Source organism: Quercus lobata, chromosome 12 (genome assembly GCF_001633185.2).
Source record: "Quercus lobata isolate SW786 chromosome 12, ValleyOak3.0 Primary Assembly, whole genome shotgun sequence".
In the NCBI taxonomy this organism is placed as follows: Eukaryota; Viridiplantae; Streptophyta; class Magnoliopsida; order Fagales; family Fagaceae; genus Quercus; species Quercus lobata.
In genome coordinates, this window is record NC_044915.1 from 33,349,014 (window position 1) to 33,367,052 (window position 18,039).

At 35.2% G+C, this 18,039-nt stretch overlaps 2 pseudogenes; both read left to right on the forward strand.

Moving 5' to 3' along the window:
- Positions 1–10,256, forward strand: part of LOC115970557 — a 49,656-nt pseudogene extending 39,400 nt beyond the window's left edge.
- A 4,731-nt stretch (positions 10,257–14,987) lies between these two features.
- Positions 14,988–16,491, forward strand: LOC115971032 (annotated as a pseudogene).
- Positions 16,492–18,039: the final 1,548 nt, after the last annotated feature.

The window sequence follows — 18,039 nt, forward strand, 5'->3', positions numbered from 1 at the left end:
CTTGGTCGAGTCGGTCGCGGGTTGGGCACAAACCCGACCCGGACCGACCCGTGGTCACCCCTAGTTGAATTCACTACCTGATACTTATGATCATTTAATCACAACACTGTTGTATAGGAAGAATGAAATTAAGTTTAATGATGTGTCTAATGCTTTGACTAACAATGAATATCGTAAGAAAGATAAACAGGCCTACGTGGATACAAGTAGTGAAGCACTGATGGTTAGAGGCAAGTCTGAACATAAGAAGTCTGGTAGAAGAGGTAGATCGCGCTCTAAGTCAAAAGGATCTACAAAGAGAAAAATTGGGAAAGATGAGTGTGCCTTCTGTTGCAATAACAGGCATTGGAAGAAAGATTGCCCACTTTTGAAGACTAAGGACAAGAAAGATTCTAATGCTAATGTAGCACATAGTACTGATAAAGATTCTAATTTTGCATTGACTGGTTCATCATTTGTTTTCCATTCAGATGAATGGATCATGGATTCTGCCTGTACCTTTCATATGTGTTTGAAGAAGGAATGGTTTTACAATTTGGATGAGTCGGTACGTGGTTCAGTCCTCATGGGTAATGATGAAGCCTGTGAGATCTTTGGGATAGGTAAAATCAAGTTGAAGTTGCATGATGGAATAGTTCACAATTTGACAGAAGTTCAATATATACTAGACTTGAAAAAGAATCTAATATCTGTTGGTTTCTTAGAATCCAAGGGATTTAAGAAGACCATGGAGAATGAAATTTTGAAAGTTTCATATGGTGCATTTGTAGCATTGAGGGCCACTTGTAAAAGGAATATGTATTTCCTTGATGGGAGTACTATTGTAGGTGGAGCAACCACAGCTTTTGATATTACTAGGGAGGTTGCTTTAGATACTACTAGACTTTGTAACATGCGTTTAGGGCATGCCAGTGAGAATGCTTTGCAAAGTCTCATAAAGCAAGGTTTGCTAAAGGGTGCCAAGATCTGCAAGTTGGAATATTGTGAGCATTGTGTTTTGGGGAAGCAAACTAGAGTCAAGTTTGAAACTGCAGTTCATCAGACAAAGGGTACACTTGACTATGTACACACAGATATATGGGGGCCTGCTAAGGTTGCTTCTCTTGGAGGTAAGCATTATTATGTTGCCTTTGTTGATTACTCGCACCGGGTTTGGTTTTACACTATGAGGCATAAGGCTGAGGTTCTTAATATATTTTTGAAGTGGAAGAAATTGATTGAAACTCAAACAGGCCGTAAAATAAAAACACTTAGATATGATAATGGTGGTGAGTACAAGTCTAATCCATTTTTAGAAAGTTTGTCAAGATAAAGGAATTGCTCGTCACTTCACTATTAAAGGTTCCCCACAAAAAAATGGAGTGGCTGAAAGAATGAACCGTACTTTGCTAGAGAAGGTGCGGTGTATGTTGTCTCAAGCAAAATTGGGTAAAGAATTTTGGGCTGAGGCAGTAACATAAGCAAGTCAAATCATCAACCGTTTGCTTGTAGCTGCAAATGAGGGGAAAACTCCCCTAGAGGTATGGTCTGGATCTCCTGCTAGTAATTATGATTTCTTACGCATAATTGGTTGTTCTGCATATTTATCATGTGAAGGATTCAAAATTGGATCCTAGAGCCAAGAAAGCTATTTTCTTGGGCTTTAGTTCAGGTGTGAAAGGATATAGGCTTTGGTGTACCGAGACAAAGAAGATAATTCATAGCCGAGATGTTACATTTAATGAATCTGAGTTTGTCAAGCCTATTAAACAGTTGGAGGAGAACACAATTGAGATGATCCGCAGCATGTGGAGTTTGAGACTCCTATTATTTCTTCAAAGTCTGTTAACACAGACAATGATATTGTGGTTGATGAAGGAAATAATCTAGATGAGAGTGAAGCTCTAGTTTTAATACCTTCACAGTTGACAAAGTCCATTGCAATGAGAAGATCCAAATGGGAAATTCGAAAACTAGCTAGATATGTTGATTCTGTAGCTTATGCGCTTCCCATTGTTGAAGAAGACATTCCATCCACCTATAAAGAAGCTGTGTGCACATCTGAGAGTGGTGAATGGAAGAAGGCTATGGAAGAGGAGATGCAATCTCTTCACAAGAATCAGACTTGGGATTTGGTACAGCTTCCTAAAGGTAAGAAAGAGATTGGGTGCAAGTGGGTCTACACAAAGAAAGAGGGACCTATAGGCAAAGATAGTGTGCGGTTCAAAGCTAGATTGGTTGCTAAAGGATATGCTCAAAAGGAAGGGATTGACTACAATGAGGTGTTCTCTCTTGTTGTTAAACATTCATCTATCCGTATTTTGCTAGCTTTGGTGAATTTGATCTCGAGTTAGCACAACTTGATGTGAAGACAACTTTCTTGCATGGAGACTTGGAGGAAGAGATTTACATGTCTCAACCTCATGGCTTTGAAGTTACTGGTAGTCTACAAATTGAAGAAATCATTGTATGGATTGAAACAGTTTCCCCAACAATGGTATAAACGGTTTAACCGCTTCATGATTGGGCAGAAGCACATTAGGAGCCAATTTGATCATTGTGTATATCTTCGTTGGCTTTCTGATGGATCCTATATCTACTTGCTTTTATATGTAGATGAAATGGTGGTGGCATGTAAAAACAAGGTAGAAATTGAACGATTGAAGACTCAGTTGAGTTCAGAATTTGAGATGAAGGATCTCTGTGAAGCAAAGAAGATACTTGGAATGGAGATTGCATGAGATAGAGTGAAAGGCACTATTCATTTGACACAGAAACAATATTTGACTAAAGTACTACAAAGTTTTGGTATGAATTCTAATTCCAAGCCTGTGAGTACTCCTTTGGCCCCTCATTTTGAGCTTAGTGCTTTGTTGTTATCAACATCGATGAGGAGCGTGAGTACATGGCTCATGTCCCATATGCGAGTTTGGTTGGTAGTCTCATGTATGCAATGGTGTGTACTCAGCTGGACATTTCACAAGTTGTCAGTATGGTTAGTCGTTATATGCATGATCCGGGAAAAGGTCATTGACAAGCGGCTAAATGGATTTTGAGATACATTTTGGGAACTGTTGATTTGGGTTTGAAGTTCGAGAGATATGATAATGTTGGAAGCCACTTAGTTGGTTATGTTGACTTGGATTTTGCTAGTAATCTAGATAAGCGCCGTTCTACTATAGGCTATATGCATGGTTTTAAAAACTGGTATAGTGAAAGAACCGAAAAGTGTGCTAATTACCAGTTTTATGGTCGGACCCCGATAGTTGAACCGGTGACATCATAAATAATTTAATTATTATTTATTTAAATTATATAAATAATTAATAATTTTTTAATATACTAAAAACATGATTAGGCTCATATTCAAAGTTTATAGAGGCCCAAATTGAAAACAAACCCCAACCAAACCCAAGTTTCAAAAGGCAGGAAGAGGAAGACAAACCATTGTATCATTTATTCCTTTTAAAAGGCCCAGAACCAGAAGACATAACATGATCTAATAAGCAATTAATGCATTTTGTTGAGGATACAGAATCACAGATACACATCATAGACATGGCCTTCAAATCATAGCATTGTATCTCTGCTGTTTCATATCAAACTCATGTACTTTTATCTATAGCTTTGTCTTTTAATAAAAAGATACACACAAATTCCACAACAATAAGTTCATTAGTCATTACATTTACATCCAAATGGCAAATAACAAATAAGTTCATTACATCCAAATAGCAAATAAGTTTTAAAGTTTCAAAAAAACTACTAAGTTTTAAGACCTAAGCCTCATTTGTTATGAAGAAAATTGAAATCAATATCATCATGTGAACCAAATGCTCCACCACTAGCATCATTATCATCATCCTCATCTTCTTCATCTTCAACATGAATAGGATGATTTTTATCTCTAAATCCAGGAGGAGCATCATCTTCATCACCAAATTATTCCAAATTAATGTCATCATCATCCTCAATCACTTCACTGTCCATATCTATACAAATTCCAAAACCAAAGAACAATATATGAAATAATGATTCTAATAATCATTTCTCATAAATCATAAATAGTCTAATTAAAATATGCAACTAGGCAAAGAATTGTTATAAGCTAACCTCTTTGTACATGGCTAGAAGACCCTTCTTAAATTGGATAGGCCCCCTCTTCATATAATGCATTCTCTATCTCCTCATGATCCAGAAATGGAGGTTCCTCATCTTCCACTACCCAAAATTCAGTTTTATCGATACTTGCATAATCAATAGGATCAAAATTGAACTTCTTCCTTTTGACTCTATATCATAAGATGAACATAATGAATAATTTAATTAGTAACCAAATCACTTATATTTCACAATCACAAAGAACCCACTTGACCAAATTAGTGAATCACTCATATTTCCCCACAAAAACATTGAAACAAAGAGATTATATAATATATACCTTTCTTTCAATCGGTAGTTATAATGAACAAACACAAGATCATTAAGTCGTTGATGCTCCAATCTATTTCTTTTTTTGGTATGTATTTATTCAAAAACACTCCAATTCCACTCACATCCCGAAAAGGCAGCTGTTTGGCTAAGGATCCGAATTGCAAACTTTTGTAAGGTTGGAACACAAGATCCAAACAACTTCCACCACTCATCTAAGTTCCATATAAAACACAAAACAAAGATACAATGAATCAATAAACACAACTACACTTATCCCAAAAATATAAAAAAGAGATATGATCTTTAAAATATATATTTTTTCATTTTATTATTAGCTAAAGTAAACAATATCTTACCTGGCTGAGATGTCTTGGTTGATTCTTGAGCAAGTTGGGTTCCAAAAGTTTGTTCACGCTCTTGAAATAGCCTTAATTCTTCCACCAACTTCAACCAACCAACTGAAGCTTTTGATTCAATAACATCTGTCACAGCAAATTGCATCTCTAGCCTCTTATTAAGAGTGGATGAGTCATATTGGAATGCAAGATTCAACCAATAAGCAGTAGCATGAATATCTCTATAGAATTGATTATCCCAACGATCCTTGATAATATTAACATAAGGCTCCCATAGTCTTTTCTTGTCCTTGAAATTTTTTTTGATTCCATCAATTACTCTATACATGCCATCATATACATAACCCATAGCTGGTTTTTCATCAAAATCAACAATGCGTAATAAACGAATCAATGGTGACATAATATGCATAATTACATGACAATCATTCCAAAATTGATTGTCAAGAATGATTTTCACCACTGCCTTTGCTTTCTTATCTTTTGCATATCTTGATTCAACATAAAATTTGCTAGTCACCAATGCTTGTAAGTCATGCTTATGTTCCCTAAGACTCCCTAAGGCAATGAAAGTAGTAGCAAACCTAGTTGGCCTTGGACGCACAATTTCCGTCCAATTTTTTCTAGTCCTTAACCAAGCTTGCAAAGCCACATGGTTATAGATGAACACTGTTATCTTGGATGCACGCTTTGCAAGTTTAGCTACATGATCCATCTTCCCAATCTCCTTAAAAATTAGGTTTAGGCAATGTGCTACACAAGGTGACCAACTAATGTTCCTATATTTTTCACACAAAATTCTTCCAACAGCTACATAATTTGTAGCATTGTCAGTGACCAAATGTACTATATTTACAGGACCAACCCAATTAACAATTTCATCAAACAAGTTACTCAAATTAATAGCATCCTTAACCAAGTCAGAAGCATCAATAGAACGTATAAAAATAATTCCTTTAGGACAATAGACAAGAAAATTAATTAATATTCTATGCCTAGTATCAGTCCACCCATCAGCCATTATTGTACAACCAGTGTCAACCTACTATGAACGATGAGAATCAACAATCAATTGGACTTCTCTTTTTGCTTCTCTCAACAAAGGCCCTCGAAGGGCATGATAATTTAGGCCTCTATATCCAGGACCATAAGAAGCTACAACATTGAACATAGGTTGATAATAACTAGAATTCACAGCATTGATTGGAATGCAAGCATCATACATCCATCTTGCTACAGCCATATCAACCCTCTGCTTTTTTTCTTTGCCAGCAAGCACACTTTTAATAGAAGGTTGAGCTCCCGATGTTGTTCTAGGAGCGAAGTAATTACCAATATCACCAACCTTTCTCTTGCCAAGATTGGATCTTGGTGGAAAATTACTAGGACCACTTCTATTTCCCCTACCTAACCCCGTACCTCTAGGAGTAATTTCTTGGACATCTTCAAATTCTGGTGAGTCCTCTAATGGCGAATAATTAGATGCTTCTTGATCCTTTTTTGTTTGTTCTTTAGATTTTGAAATTTCTTTCAAATTCTCAACCATTTGAAACCTAATATCATAAGGTACACCCATACATGTAGCCACATCACCTTTAATTCCAGCTAGATGTCTTTTCATCCGATTAATGCCCCCTCCTTTATAAGTTTTCCCACAATGTATACATCTATAACTACTTTTTCCGTCTTTCAACTTTTCAGTTACATGATCCCATGCGGGATCACATTTCGCCCTCACAGATGAAGAATTAGAATTAGACCCAGTTGTAGAAGCATGTTCATTAGATGGTATAGAGGCGGACTCCATTTCACTCAACAATTTCAGACTGTAAACAATATTTCACAAACAATAATGCTCTGTAAATCCAATCCACAACATACACAAAATTGAAAATCCACAACATACTCTGTAAAATACTCTGTAAACAATATTTCACAAACAATAATGCTCTGTAAATCAAATCCACAACATACACAAAATCCACAAATACTGTGTAAAATACTCTGTAATTTATATTTCACAAACAATAATGCTCTGTAAATCAAATCCACAACATACTCTGTAAACTAATAATTGAAAGATAGAAGTTACCACTTACCAGTGAAGTCAGAAAACGGAGAACCTAAGATGAAGCCGAGAAGATGAATGGAGAATCTGAGACGAAGCCGAGAGAAATGAAAAAAAAGAAAAAAGAAAAGAAAAAAAGAACCGAGAAAAGAAAATTATCAAAATCAAAATCAAGTAATAATTGAAAGATAGAAATGAAAGATAGAAGTTACCACTTACCCAGTGAAGTCAAGGAACAGAGAACCTGAGATGAAGATGATAGAAATGAAAAAAAAAAAAAAAAAAAAAAAAAAAAAAAAAAAAAAAACCGAGAAAAGAAAATTATCAAAATCTAAATCAAAATCAAGTATTCAAAATCAAAAGAAAAGAATGTTACCTGATGAAGCCGAGAAGCAGAGAGCAGAGCACTTTAGAGGGCGAGGGCGAGACCGAGAACGAGAAGGAAAAAACTCAAAAAGAATAAAAAAACCTAGCACTTCAGAGATCAGACCCGTGAGGATGAGAAGGAAAAAAAAAATGTTTGAGAGGCGTGGGTGTGGCGTGCTAGTGAGAGTGAGGCAGAGAGGGCAAGGTAGAGAGGTAGAGAGTGTGAGCTTGAGTGAGGTGGAAAGGGCGAGGCAGAGAGTGTGAGCTTGAGTTGAGCTTGAGTGAGACGGAGAAGGCGAGGCAAAGATAGTGAAAATGTGAAATGATGAGAGATTGAGAGTATGAGAATGTTAGGTTAGGAGTTAGTCTTTAGGTTTAGTTTTTTAAGGCCAAAAACGACGTAGTTTTACTGTTTTAGGCTGGGAAAGGACAAAAAATGAACAATCGGCCAGTAACCGGTTCGACTGCGTCAGTTTTCGGTTCTTCGGTTGAATCGGTCGGTTTTCACTGTTTTGCAGTTTTTATGCTATTTTTGGTTTTTTATCATAACCGGTCCGAATTGAAGTCCGGTTCCCCGTTGAACCGGTTGGATCGGTCAATCCGGTCCGGTTTTTAAAACCATGGCTATATGTTTACACTTGCTAAAGCACCAGTGAGTTGGAGGTCAACATTGTAGTCCACTGTTGCATTGTCAACCATTGAAGCTGAATACATGGTTGTGACCGAAGCCATTAAGAAGGCTATTTGGCTACATGGTTTGGTTGAAAACTTGGGAATTTATCAAGAGCATGTCTTTGTATTTTGTGATAGTCAAAGTGCTATTTATTTAGCAAAGAACCAAGTCCATCACTCTCGAACTAAACATATTGATGTTTGCTTCCACTTCATTCATGAAATTATTAATGAAGGAGGTATTCTTCTTAAGAAGATTAGGACTGTAGATAATCCAGCTGATATGATGACTAATCTAGTTCCTTTGCACAAGTTCAAGCATTGCTTGGACTTGACTTGCATTTGCAGTTTGTGATAGCCCTAAAGGGCTTTGGTGGTGGTGACAGAGAAGTTTCGTTCGTGTGGTATGATTGGATTCAAGCCAAGGTGGAGATTTGTGAAGTCAGTGGCTTGTTATCCTAATCCAAATTGTTTTAGAGTGGCGTATAAGACTCGATGTCCTATTTCAAGTGCAACTATAATTCCTAATTGTTTTAGGACTCTTAAATTGATACCTAACTGGTTTAGATATCCAATTCAAGAGTCCTAAAACAATTAGGAATTATAATTGCACTTGATATAGGACATCAAGTCTTATACGCCACTCTAAAACAATTTGGATTAGGATAACAAGCCACCGACTTCACAATATCTACCTGACTATTTCAAATTGGGGTGAGGAAGCAAAACCAATACCTATTAATAGCTTCTTTTGTGTCCTACACTCCTCAGCATCCACCTTAAAACCACTAAAACAAACTCATATACATTACTAACCATTCCACCTATATATATCCCTCTCCACTCTAATTATTTGCAAATCAGTACAACTTGCCTCATTTTCTATATGAGTTTGAGTTAGTACATGCACATGAATATGGCTTTGAAAGGAATCAACGTTGCCATTCTTTGTCACTTTGCTTTGGCTCTTGTCATTGTTATGCTCTCTAATCCTAATGTTAGTCTTGCTAAGAAAACAAAGATCAGTGGCATGAAAGTGAATGCAATTGATCATTGCTGAGATGGAACTCTAACTAAATACTAGACAACAACTTGCCACATGCTCAGCAGGTTATGCAGGGAAGATGATTAACAACATTGGAAGGGGCCTCACACAATATGTAGTCACTGATCCTAGTGACAACCCAATAAATCCTAACGCAGGGACCTTAAGATATGGAACAACCATGCTCAAAGGGAAAAAAATGGATCACATTCCAAAGAAGCATGCACATTAAACTTGAGAAACCACTTCTCATTAGTAGTTTTACAACCATTGATGGTTGAGGTGCTAATGTTCACATTTGCTGGTAATGCATGTTTGATGATCTATAAGGTATGTAATTTACACAATTTTTGTTTTGTTCAAATTGTCACAATTGCTTTGGTAACATGTTATGATTATTAATTAGCACACAATAAAAGTGATATTATCGATGATTTCACATACAAATGATGTTGTACTAGTTGTGAAATAAATTGTGATTGTTTTCTCCCTAACATTGTTCATTTCATTTAGAATTTTTGAGCTGACCAAGTACTAAAATATACCTTACATATCAACAGCAAAACAACATAATCATTCATGGTCTTCGAGTCCACCATTGCCGGTTCCAACCACCCAGCACAGTAATGGGTCTAGACTCAGAGATACTTTCATTAGGTCAAGTTGATGGAGATGCAATCAGATTGGTTACTGCATCAAAGGTCTAGCTTGACCATAATACACTTTATGAGAGCGAGGATGGTGTACTTGATGTAACTCGAGGTTCTACAGATATCACCATCTCCAACAACTGGTTCAAAAACCCAGACAAGGTCATGCTTCTTGGATACGAAGATGGGTTCTTGCGTGACAAGAACATGAAGGTCACGGTCATGTACAACCATTTTGGACCTAATTGCAATCAAAGGATGCCAAGGTACGTGATTGATCCTCCACATTCAAGGAATTCTAGGCATAAACCAATCAATCATATATTTATGAACTTATGCACACAAGCATACTTTGCAAGATTCAATTTGGATATGCACATGTGGTGAACAACCTTTATCAAGGATGGATGCAATATGCTATAGGGGGGAGCATGAATCCTAATGTCAAAAGTCAAGCTCTTCATTGCACCAAAATCAGGGAACAAGGAGGTAAAATTTCAATACTTCCATTGTCATTTAAGTAATAAAAATGCATATACCTATACTAACACATACACAATGCATAATATTAATATTAATAGGTGATGTGGGGAAATGGTGAAAGAGGGTCATGGAAATTCTACTCAGTGAATGATGTATTTGAAAATGGAGCTAGAAAAAATATAATGATTAACTTTTCATGTTGATCTTAAAGATCAAAAGAACTAAGAAAAGAGAAAGACCAACAAATAATATACCACATGTTTCTTTGAGTACAGTTGCCATATACATCTCCAACATGTAACATGGCCAAATAACAATAAGGAGTAAGAGACATGAATATTACAGGGTGATTAGCAAAACAAAATTACAGTCAATTAATGTCAATTAAGAGACATGAATATTACAGGGTGTTAATGAATGGGATGGGAACTTTATGAACGTAAATTTAAAAATAAAAATAAAAAATATTTTAGAAAAAGGAGGTTCCTCAAAAATTTAAAACTTGCAACTGTCACTCGGTCAAAAAGACAATCTTGTTCTTTTTTTTTTTTTTTTTTGGAGTATTTTATTATTATTTTTTTAATCAAGGATGAATCCCTAACTTTGCAATTAGTAGGGAAATTTTTGAAGCAGTATCATCAGTTAATGAAGCCAGAACTGATGAAATATATTAACAGTGCTCTAAAAGTCAAAGTGAGAGATTGTGACAAGTTTTTTTTTTTTTTTAATAAGAGATTGTGACAAGTTTTTGTCAACCTGCAGAGCGTTTTTATATTTTATTTTATAGTTAAGAGGGATCGATGGTTTTCTTATATGCTATAAAATTAAAATTAATTTTATAATGTACTAGAAATAGTTATGATAGATTCTCAAAACAAAACAAAATAAAAATTATGGTATTATAAGAGCTTAATTTTTTTAATTGAAAACAATAGAAAGAGCTTAAATATTAAACACCAAGAGATCGAACCAACTAAATTAGTAGACACATTTAATTCGTTTTTTAGAGATGGTTTCAACCTAAAACACCAATTGTTTTTAAAAGTAGGTGGAGTTCAAATCCCAGATTTTTTATTCGGTTATAAGAAATTATACTAGTTGAGTTAATGGAAACTTACTTGACACCTTCAATTCGAAAGATATTTGCGTGCTAGATTATGTTTGTATCATTGTTGCTCCAATCACATTTTTTTAATGCGTAAATTGATAATTAAATAACAAAAAGACAATTCTATAATAACAAAAAATCTAGTGCTATAATTTTTTTACAACTATTGATCTATAAATAATAATGGCAATATCAACGCATGTAAAAGTGATATTAGTTTAATCATAATTTTAACTAACACCTTAAAATTGTGAAACTTTTTGTCCCTACCCACCACTCACAAAATGGTTCACATCCATAATATCTCCTAGCAGAGAAACCCTTACTTGAGAGAAGCCAATTGCATGTAGCTACTGTCTTTGTACATGGAAGTTTCAAATTTTACACGTTCTTTATCCCAGCAATGACACAAACACTCGCTTGCTCTATCATTTTGGCTGCTACATAATTGTAGCTAGCTAATCTATTTTAAATTGGGGCGAGGAAGCAAAACCAATACCTATTAATAGCTTATTTTGTGTCCTACACTTCTCAATATCCACTTTAAAACCACCTAAACAAACTCATATAAATTACTAACCACTCCAATTATTTGCAAGCCAGTACAATCCACCTCTTTCTCTGTCTCAGTTTGCATTTTTTGAGTTAGTACATGCACATGAGTATGGCTTTCAACATTGCCATTCTTCGGCACTTTGCTTTGGCTCTTGTCATTGTTATGCTATCCACTCCTAATGTTAGTCTTGCTAAGAAAACAAAGATCAGTACTGGTGATGAGAATGCAAAATGTCATATTTTTCTCCCTTAATATTTAGTCTTTTATATTTATTTGGTGCCTAAAATGGAGGCATTAAGTGCAAAACGTAGTTAATTGGGCGATTCTGGACAGCTTTGACATCGCTTTGTAATCTGGAAATAACTCTCTCATCCAAGCTCCGATTGAGATGATTCAAGATGCTATGGAACGCCAAGACAAAGCTCTACAACTTTCATGTTTTGAGTTTTGAGAGATACTGATGCAGCGTAGGCGTGTAGAAGTAGAATCTATAACACACAAATACTACAACTCTTCCACTATACCTAAGTTCTAAAAGAACACTAGGCTAATAGGCAAAATAATAGAGAAAACCTCTCTAGCAAAATTTTATTCAAAAACACACATAACATAAATAACCTCTCTATAAAGAGTATTTATAGGAATAGAATGTCTCCTACTCCTTTTAGGAAAAGAAATAATAAACCTACTTCTACTTGAGAAAGGAAAAACAATTTAACTAGGAAAAGAAAAACAATTAAAATCCTAATTTAACTAGGAAAAGGATTTTAATTGAACACATAAAAGCAAATAAATCCTAATTCTACTAGGAATGATAAAACAACATAAAATATTAAAATATTTTCTTCTCCCTTAACCAATCTGCATCATTCTCTCAGGGTTAGGGAAAACTCGTCCTCGAGTTTTGTGGCAATCTTCCACGATCAATTGGAACCCCGAATAATCCTCTCCATCCTATTCTTTTGTGCAAGACAAGACGAATTAGTATGCTACTTATCAATCTTTTCTCACTCATAATAAATCTTGATGTACGGATTTTTATTCTTGACCTCTTTTGCCACGGCAAGATATATGAAGCAAGTACTAAAAAAGAATCCTTGCACACATCCAAAAACTTCACACTTCCTCCTAGACAAAGATTACTTAAAATCACTCGTTCACACCTCTTGTTGACCTCTATCAATTCTTGTTCAATAAAATCCTCCCAGAAGGGATCAATAACCTTTTGTTTCTGAATGTCGAAAGTCTCATCAACGATGTGAGTTATGGGCTCATCTCATATGTATATAACTTTATTTTTATCAAGTTCAATATTTTCTCCTTGACTAAAATCTTCAGGATAGTCATCATAAATTGGTGGAGAATCCCAATTTACTACACAGACTCTTTCAATGTATTCATTCTCCTTTTTGATATCGTAGTTCTCCTCCTTGACATCAAAATACTCCTCCTCCACATAACGTGGATTTGGATGGCAGTTTTGAGGTCGGTTTTCAATGACTAAGGCAGTGAGCTGCTTTGAAAGCGCATCAAACCACTCCTCTATTCGTTGAAAGAATGCCTCTAATTGTGCATCGTATGTAACCTCATCGTGTTCATACACGTCATCTATGGCAAAAGGTCTTCCCCCACATGCTCCTCTTTGTGCCATGGTAGGAACCTAGCCTTGCTCTGATACCAACTGATGTAGCATAGGCGTGTAGAAGCAGAATCTATAACACACAAATACTACAACTCTTCCACTATACCTAAGTTCTACAAAAACACTAGGCTAATAGGCAAAATAATAGAGAAAACCTCTCTAGCAAACTTTTATTCAAAAACAAAACACACATAACATAAATAACCTCTCTATAAAGAGTATTTATAGGAATAGAATGTCTCCTACTTCTTTTAGGAAAAGAAATAATAAACCTACTTCTACTTGAGAAAGGAAAAACAATTTAACTAGGAAAAGAAAAACAATTAAAATCCTAATTTACCTAGGAAAAGGATTTTAATTGAACACATAAAAGCAAATAAATCCTAATTCTACTAGGAATGATAAAACAACATAAAATATTAAAAAAATTTCTTCTCCCTTAACCAATCTGCATCAGATATGGGCTGCATCAAGGTCGAAATCGGGCTTGAAGTTGCTGCACCTGCACTGCTGACGTTCTGGAATGTTCCTTTGCTTGAAATTCTAATACGCGTATCTGATGTGGTTTATTTTTGGAAGCCTCCAGATCTGGTGCACGAAATTTCCAGCTAAAAAACACCACTTTCCTAATTGTATTAGGACTTTGATTTATTTTTAATATTTTTCCTTAATTAGTTAGATTTGGATATTATTATTGAGAATATTTTTAGGAGATTTTGTAGGCTTGGGAAAGGGGGAATTAACGTGTAAAAGGGGGAGGAGAAATTAGAATTACACACACGCCTCTCTCTCCCCTCTTCTTTGATTTTTTTCCTTTGAGTTTTCATCATGGCCTTGCTTGGCTATACTTTTATACTTGGTCGAAGGAAACTGAAGCCTTGGAATCAATAAAACTGTGAGATCTAATTTGTTTTTATTGTTCGATTTATGCTTTGAATATCGGATGTTCTTCTGTGCTTATTTTCATGATTGTCTCGTTTAATTACTAGGAGGCCTACTAGTTTATTATTCGTTGCAATCTACTACTAGGTTAGATATCAAATCCGTAATTGTTTGATCTCTCTAACTTGTGTAGCAACCAAGATTTAATGATTTGTTGCGTCAGAAATTATTAGATCTTAGGAAGAATGCTTGACTAAATTAAATGCAACCGCTTGTGTTTGTGTTGTTTAGTTTCATTGATCTCTCTAATTCTTAAGGGTGCTACTAGATTAAACCTTTAGCGCTTGTCTTGGGTTGTTTAGTAGTTAGGGTTTATTAGATCGCTTGTTTTCTAATTAACTACAACTAAGGAGAGATAGGAAAATTGTTCCGACGGTGAATATTCAAAGTGTGAATTGATATATACTTGCATCGATGATCAGTTGTAAAATTCCAATGGTGGATGTTGACTTGGACCAAGGTTTGTTCTCTTGATTGATTTCGATATTTCAATTTGAATTGTTCCTTAATTGTTTTTCTTAAAACTGTTTTCATTATACTTAAACCCCCCCCCCCTCCTTGTTCATGTAGCATAAAACTAGGCTAGATACTCTTCGTGGGAACGATCCTTACTCGCACTACTACATATATTTTTAGGAGTATAGGTTTTATTTTTGGTTGCCTGCGACAGCACACCAACTGGCTTGAAAATGATTGTGATTGATCATTGCTGGAGATGGAACCCTGATTGGCAAAGGAACAGACAACAACTTGCCACATGCTTAGTGGGTTATGCTAGGAAGATGACAAACAACATTGGAAGGGGCCTCACACAATATGTAGTCACTAATCCTAGTGACAACCCAATCAACCCAAAACCGAGGACCTTAAGATATGGTACAACCATGATCAAAGGGAAAAGATGGATCACATTCCAAAGAAGCATGCGCATTAGACTTGAGAAACCACTTCTCATTAGTAGTTTCACAACCATTGATGGTCGAGGAGCAAGTGTTCACATTGCTGGTAATGCATGTTTGATGATCTACAAGGTATGCAATTTACACTTTAATTTTGTTTTGGTCAAATTTTCACAATTGTTGAGATAGCATGGTGTCAATGATGATTCCGCATAAAATCCATGTTGTATTAGTGATTAGTCACAATTTGAGTACTTAAAAAATTTGTTAAAAAACCTAAGAAGTTGTCTCCCTACCATCGTTCATTACATTTAGCATTTTTAAGCTGATCAAGTACTAAAATGTACCTAATATATCAATAACAAAGCAACATAATCGTTCATGGTCTTCGAGTCCACCATTGCCAGTCCCAACCACCTAGCAATGTAATGGGTCCAGACTCAAAGATAGGTTCACTAGGTCAAGTTGATGGAGATGCAATCAAATTGGTTATTGCATCAAAGGTCTGGCTAGACCATAATACAATTTACGAAAGTGAGGATGTTCTATTGGATGTAACTCGGGATTCTACAGATATCACCATCTCCAACAAATGGTTCAAAAACCAGGGCAAGGTCATGCTTCTTGGACATGATGGGTTCTTGCGTGATAAGAACATGAAGGTCACGGTAATGTACAACAATTTTGGACCTAATTGCAATCAGAGGATGCCAAGGTACGTGATTGATCCTCCACATTTAAGGAATTCTACACAGAGACCACTCAATCATATATATATATATATATATGAAGCCACAACCATATAATAATATATTAATGTATGCAATAATGCCCAAAACTCAACTTTGCAGGATCCGATTTGGATATGCACATGTGGTGAACAACCTTTACTAGGGATGGATGCAATATACCATGGGGGAAGCATGAATCCTAGTGTCAAGAGTCAAGCCAACCTATTCATAGCTCCAAAATCAGGGAACAAGGAGGTAAAATTTAAATACTTCCATTATCATTTATGTAATAAAAATGCATATACCCATACTAACACATACATAATGCATGACATTAATATTAAGAGGTGACATGGAGAAATGGTGAAAGAGGGTCATGGAAATTCTACTCAGTGAATGATGTATTTGAAAATGGAGCTAGATTCATTGAAACAAGTGTTGGTGGGGTAAAGCCAAACTATAACTGTGAACAAGTTTTCTAAGCAGCAGATGCAAGAACAGTGAGGTCATTGACAAAATCAGTAGGTGCTTTACAATGCATCCCACGGTCTAGATGCTAAGACATAGAGTTTGAAGATAAAAATGGAGCATCAACTTGAAGGAAGCCGAATAGAGAAAATAGAAAATATTATAGAAGTATATAGTTAATACTATTCGTCTTTAGTGCCACCATTGATTTGGCATGCCAATGGTTAGGGACAAAGCTACTCTTTGACTAAGGGGGGCCCTGTATTTTGGGGAATTTTTTTTTTTTCTATAGGTATATTTAATGTTAATGTTCAATTGGCTCCAAAAAAAATTAATCTCAGAGCTATGTTATGACCAGGGCCCTCACAACACCCCATATATATATATATATTGTTTGCTATCTTATATCAAAATATAAACTCAGATATGAAGATTAGAGAAAAAAATTTCTCATTGAATGAATAGGGAAAGTGCAACTTTGCTTATATATACAAGGAACATAGCACTTGAATGAAACAAAATAAAAGCAATTAAAAACAGGCTTTTTAATTTAACACAAATCAAGTTCTGGTACTGCTCTTTTTGGATTCTCAATATTGAAATTAGCCTAAATTCTCTCTCTTAATGACCAAAATATTAGACAAAAATCCTTCCATCCCCACACGTAGGCTATTCTTATGCTCTGCACAAAGGCTACTCCTATACTTTATGTTTATTCTTTCACTATCTTGATTTTCGTTGAATCCATTGATGACCACATTGGAGGAATGTTAGTTGTTTGTAACATTATCAGTGATGTTTATCAAAAGAAAAAACCACATTCTCAAAAAAAAAAAAAAAAAAAAAAAAAAAAAAAAAAGAAAAAGAAAGAAAGAAAGCAAAAACCAAGTGTCAATTGGGCTTTAAAATGCCTAGCTAATGTGGCAAGAGGCTATGACAAAACATGAGGCCAAACAACGTGGTTTTAAAAACGTACCCAATCTCAACAACTCAATTTGAATTTTTGACCCATATAGATGATAAAATATTAAATTGACCCCAAAAAAAAATTTATTCTTGAAATTGCAATTTTTTATTATAATTTTTTTTTAAAAGTCCAAACGCACCCCCCCCCCCCCCAACCTTCAGCTTTGGCTCTATCCCTGCCAATGGTTCTCCTTCTTTTTGCTCCCATCGATGATTAATTGTTGTGAAGTTCTTATAAAAAAATGTTGTGCAGTCATTAAAACCACCATATACTAATAATTTGAATATTTAGTGGACATTTTCGTTGTGAGGACTTTTTAATTTTTTTTAATTTCATTTAATTCTTATGCTTGGAACTTGGAAGTTATCTACCAGGTAAGACCTCCAAAAAAATAGTGTCACTTGAGTGGTTGGGTGTGCACATTTACTTTATTTAACTAAAGAAAAATAATAATAGTGTCGCTTGAACTATTGAGTATGCACATTTAAAAAAAAAAAAACTAAAGATAAAAAAAATTGTCCCTTGAGCTGTTGGGCATACACACACATATTCAAATTTTATGAAATTTGAGTGGAGTTTATAGAGTACGATGTACTTTTGTATTACAACCCCACATCTTCTCTCCTGTATATGTTTATTTTAAAAAATAATAATAATAAATCCATGACATGGC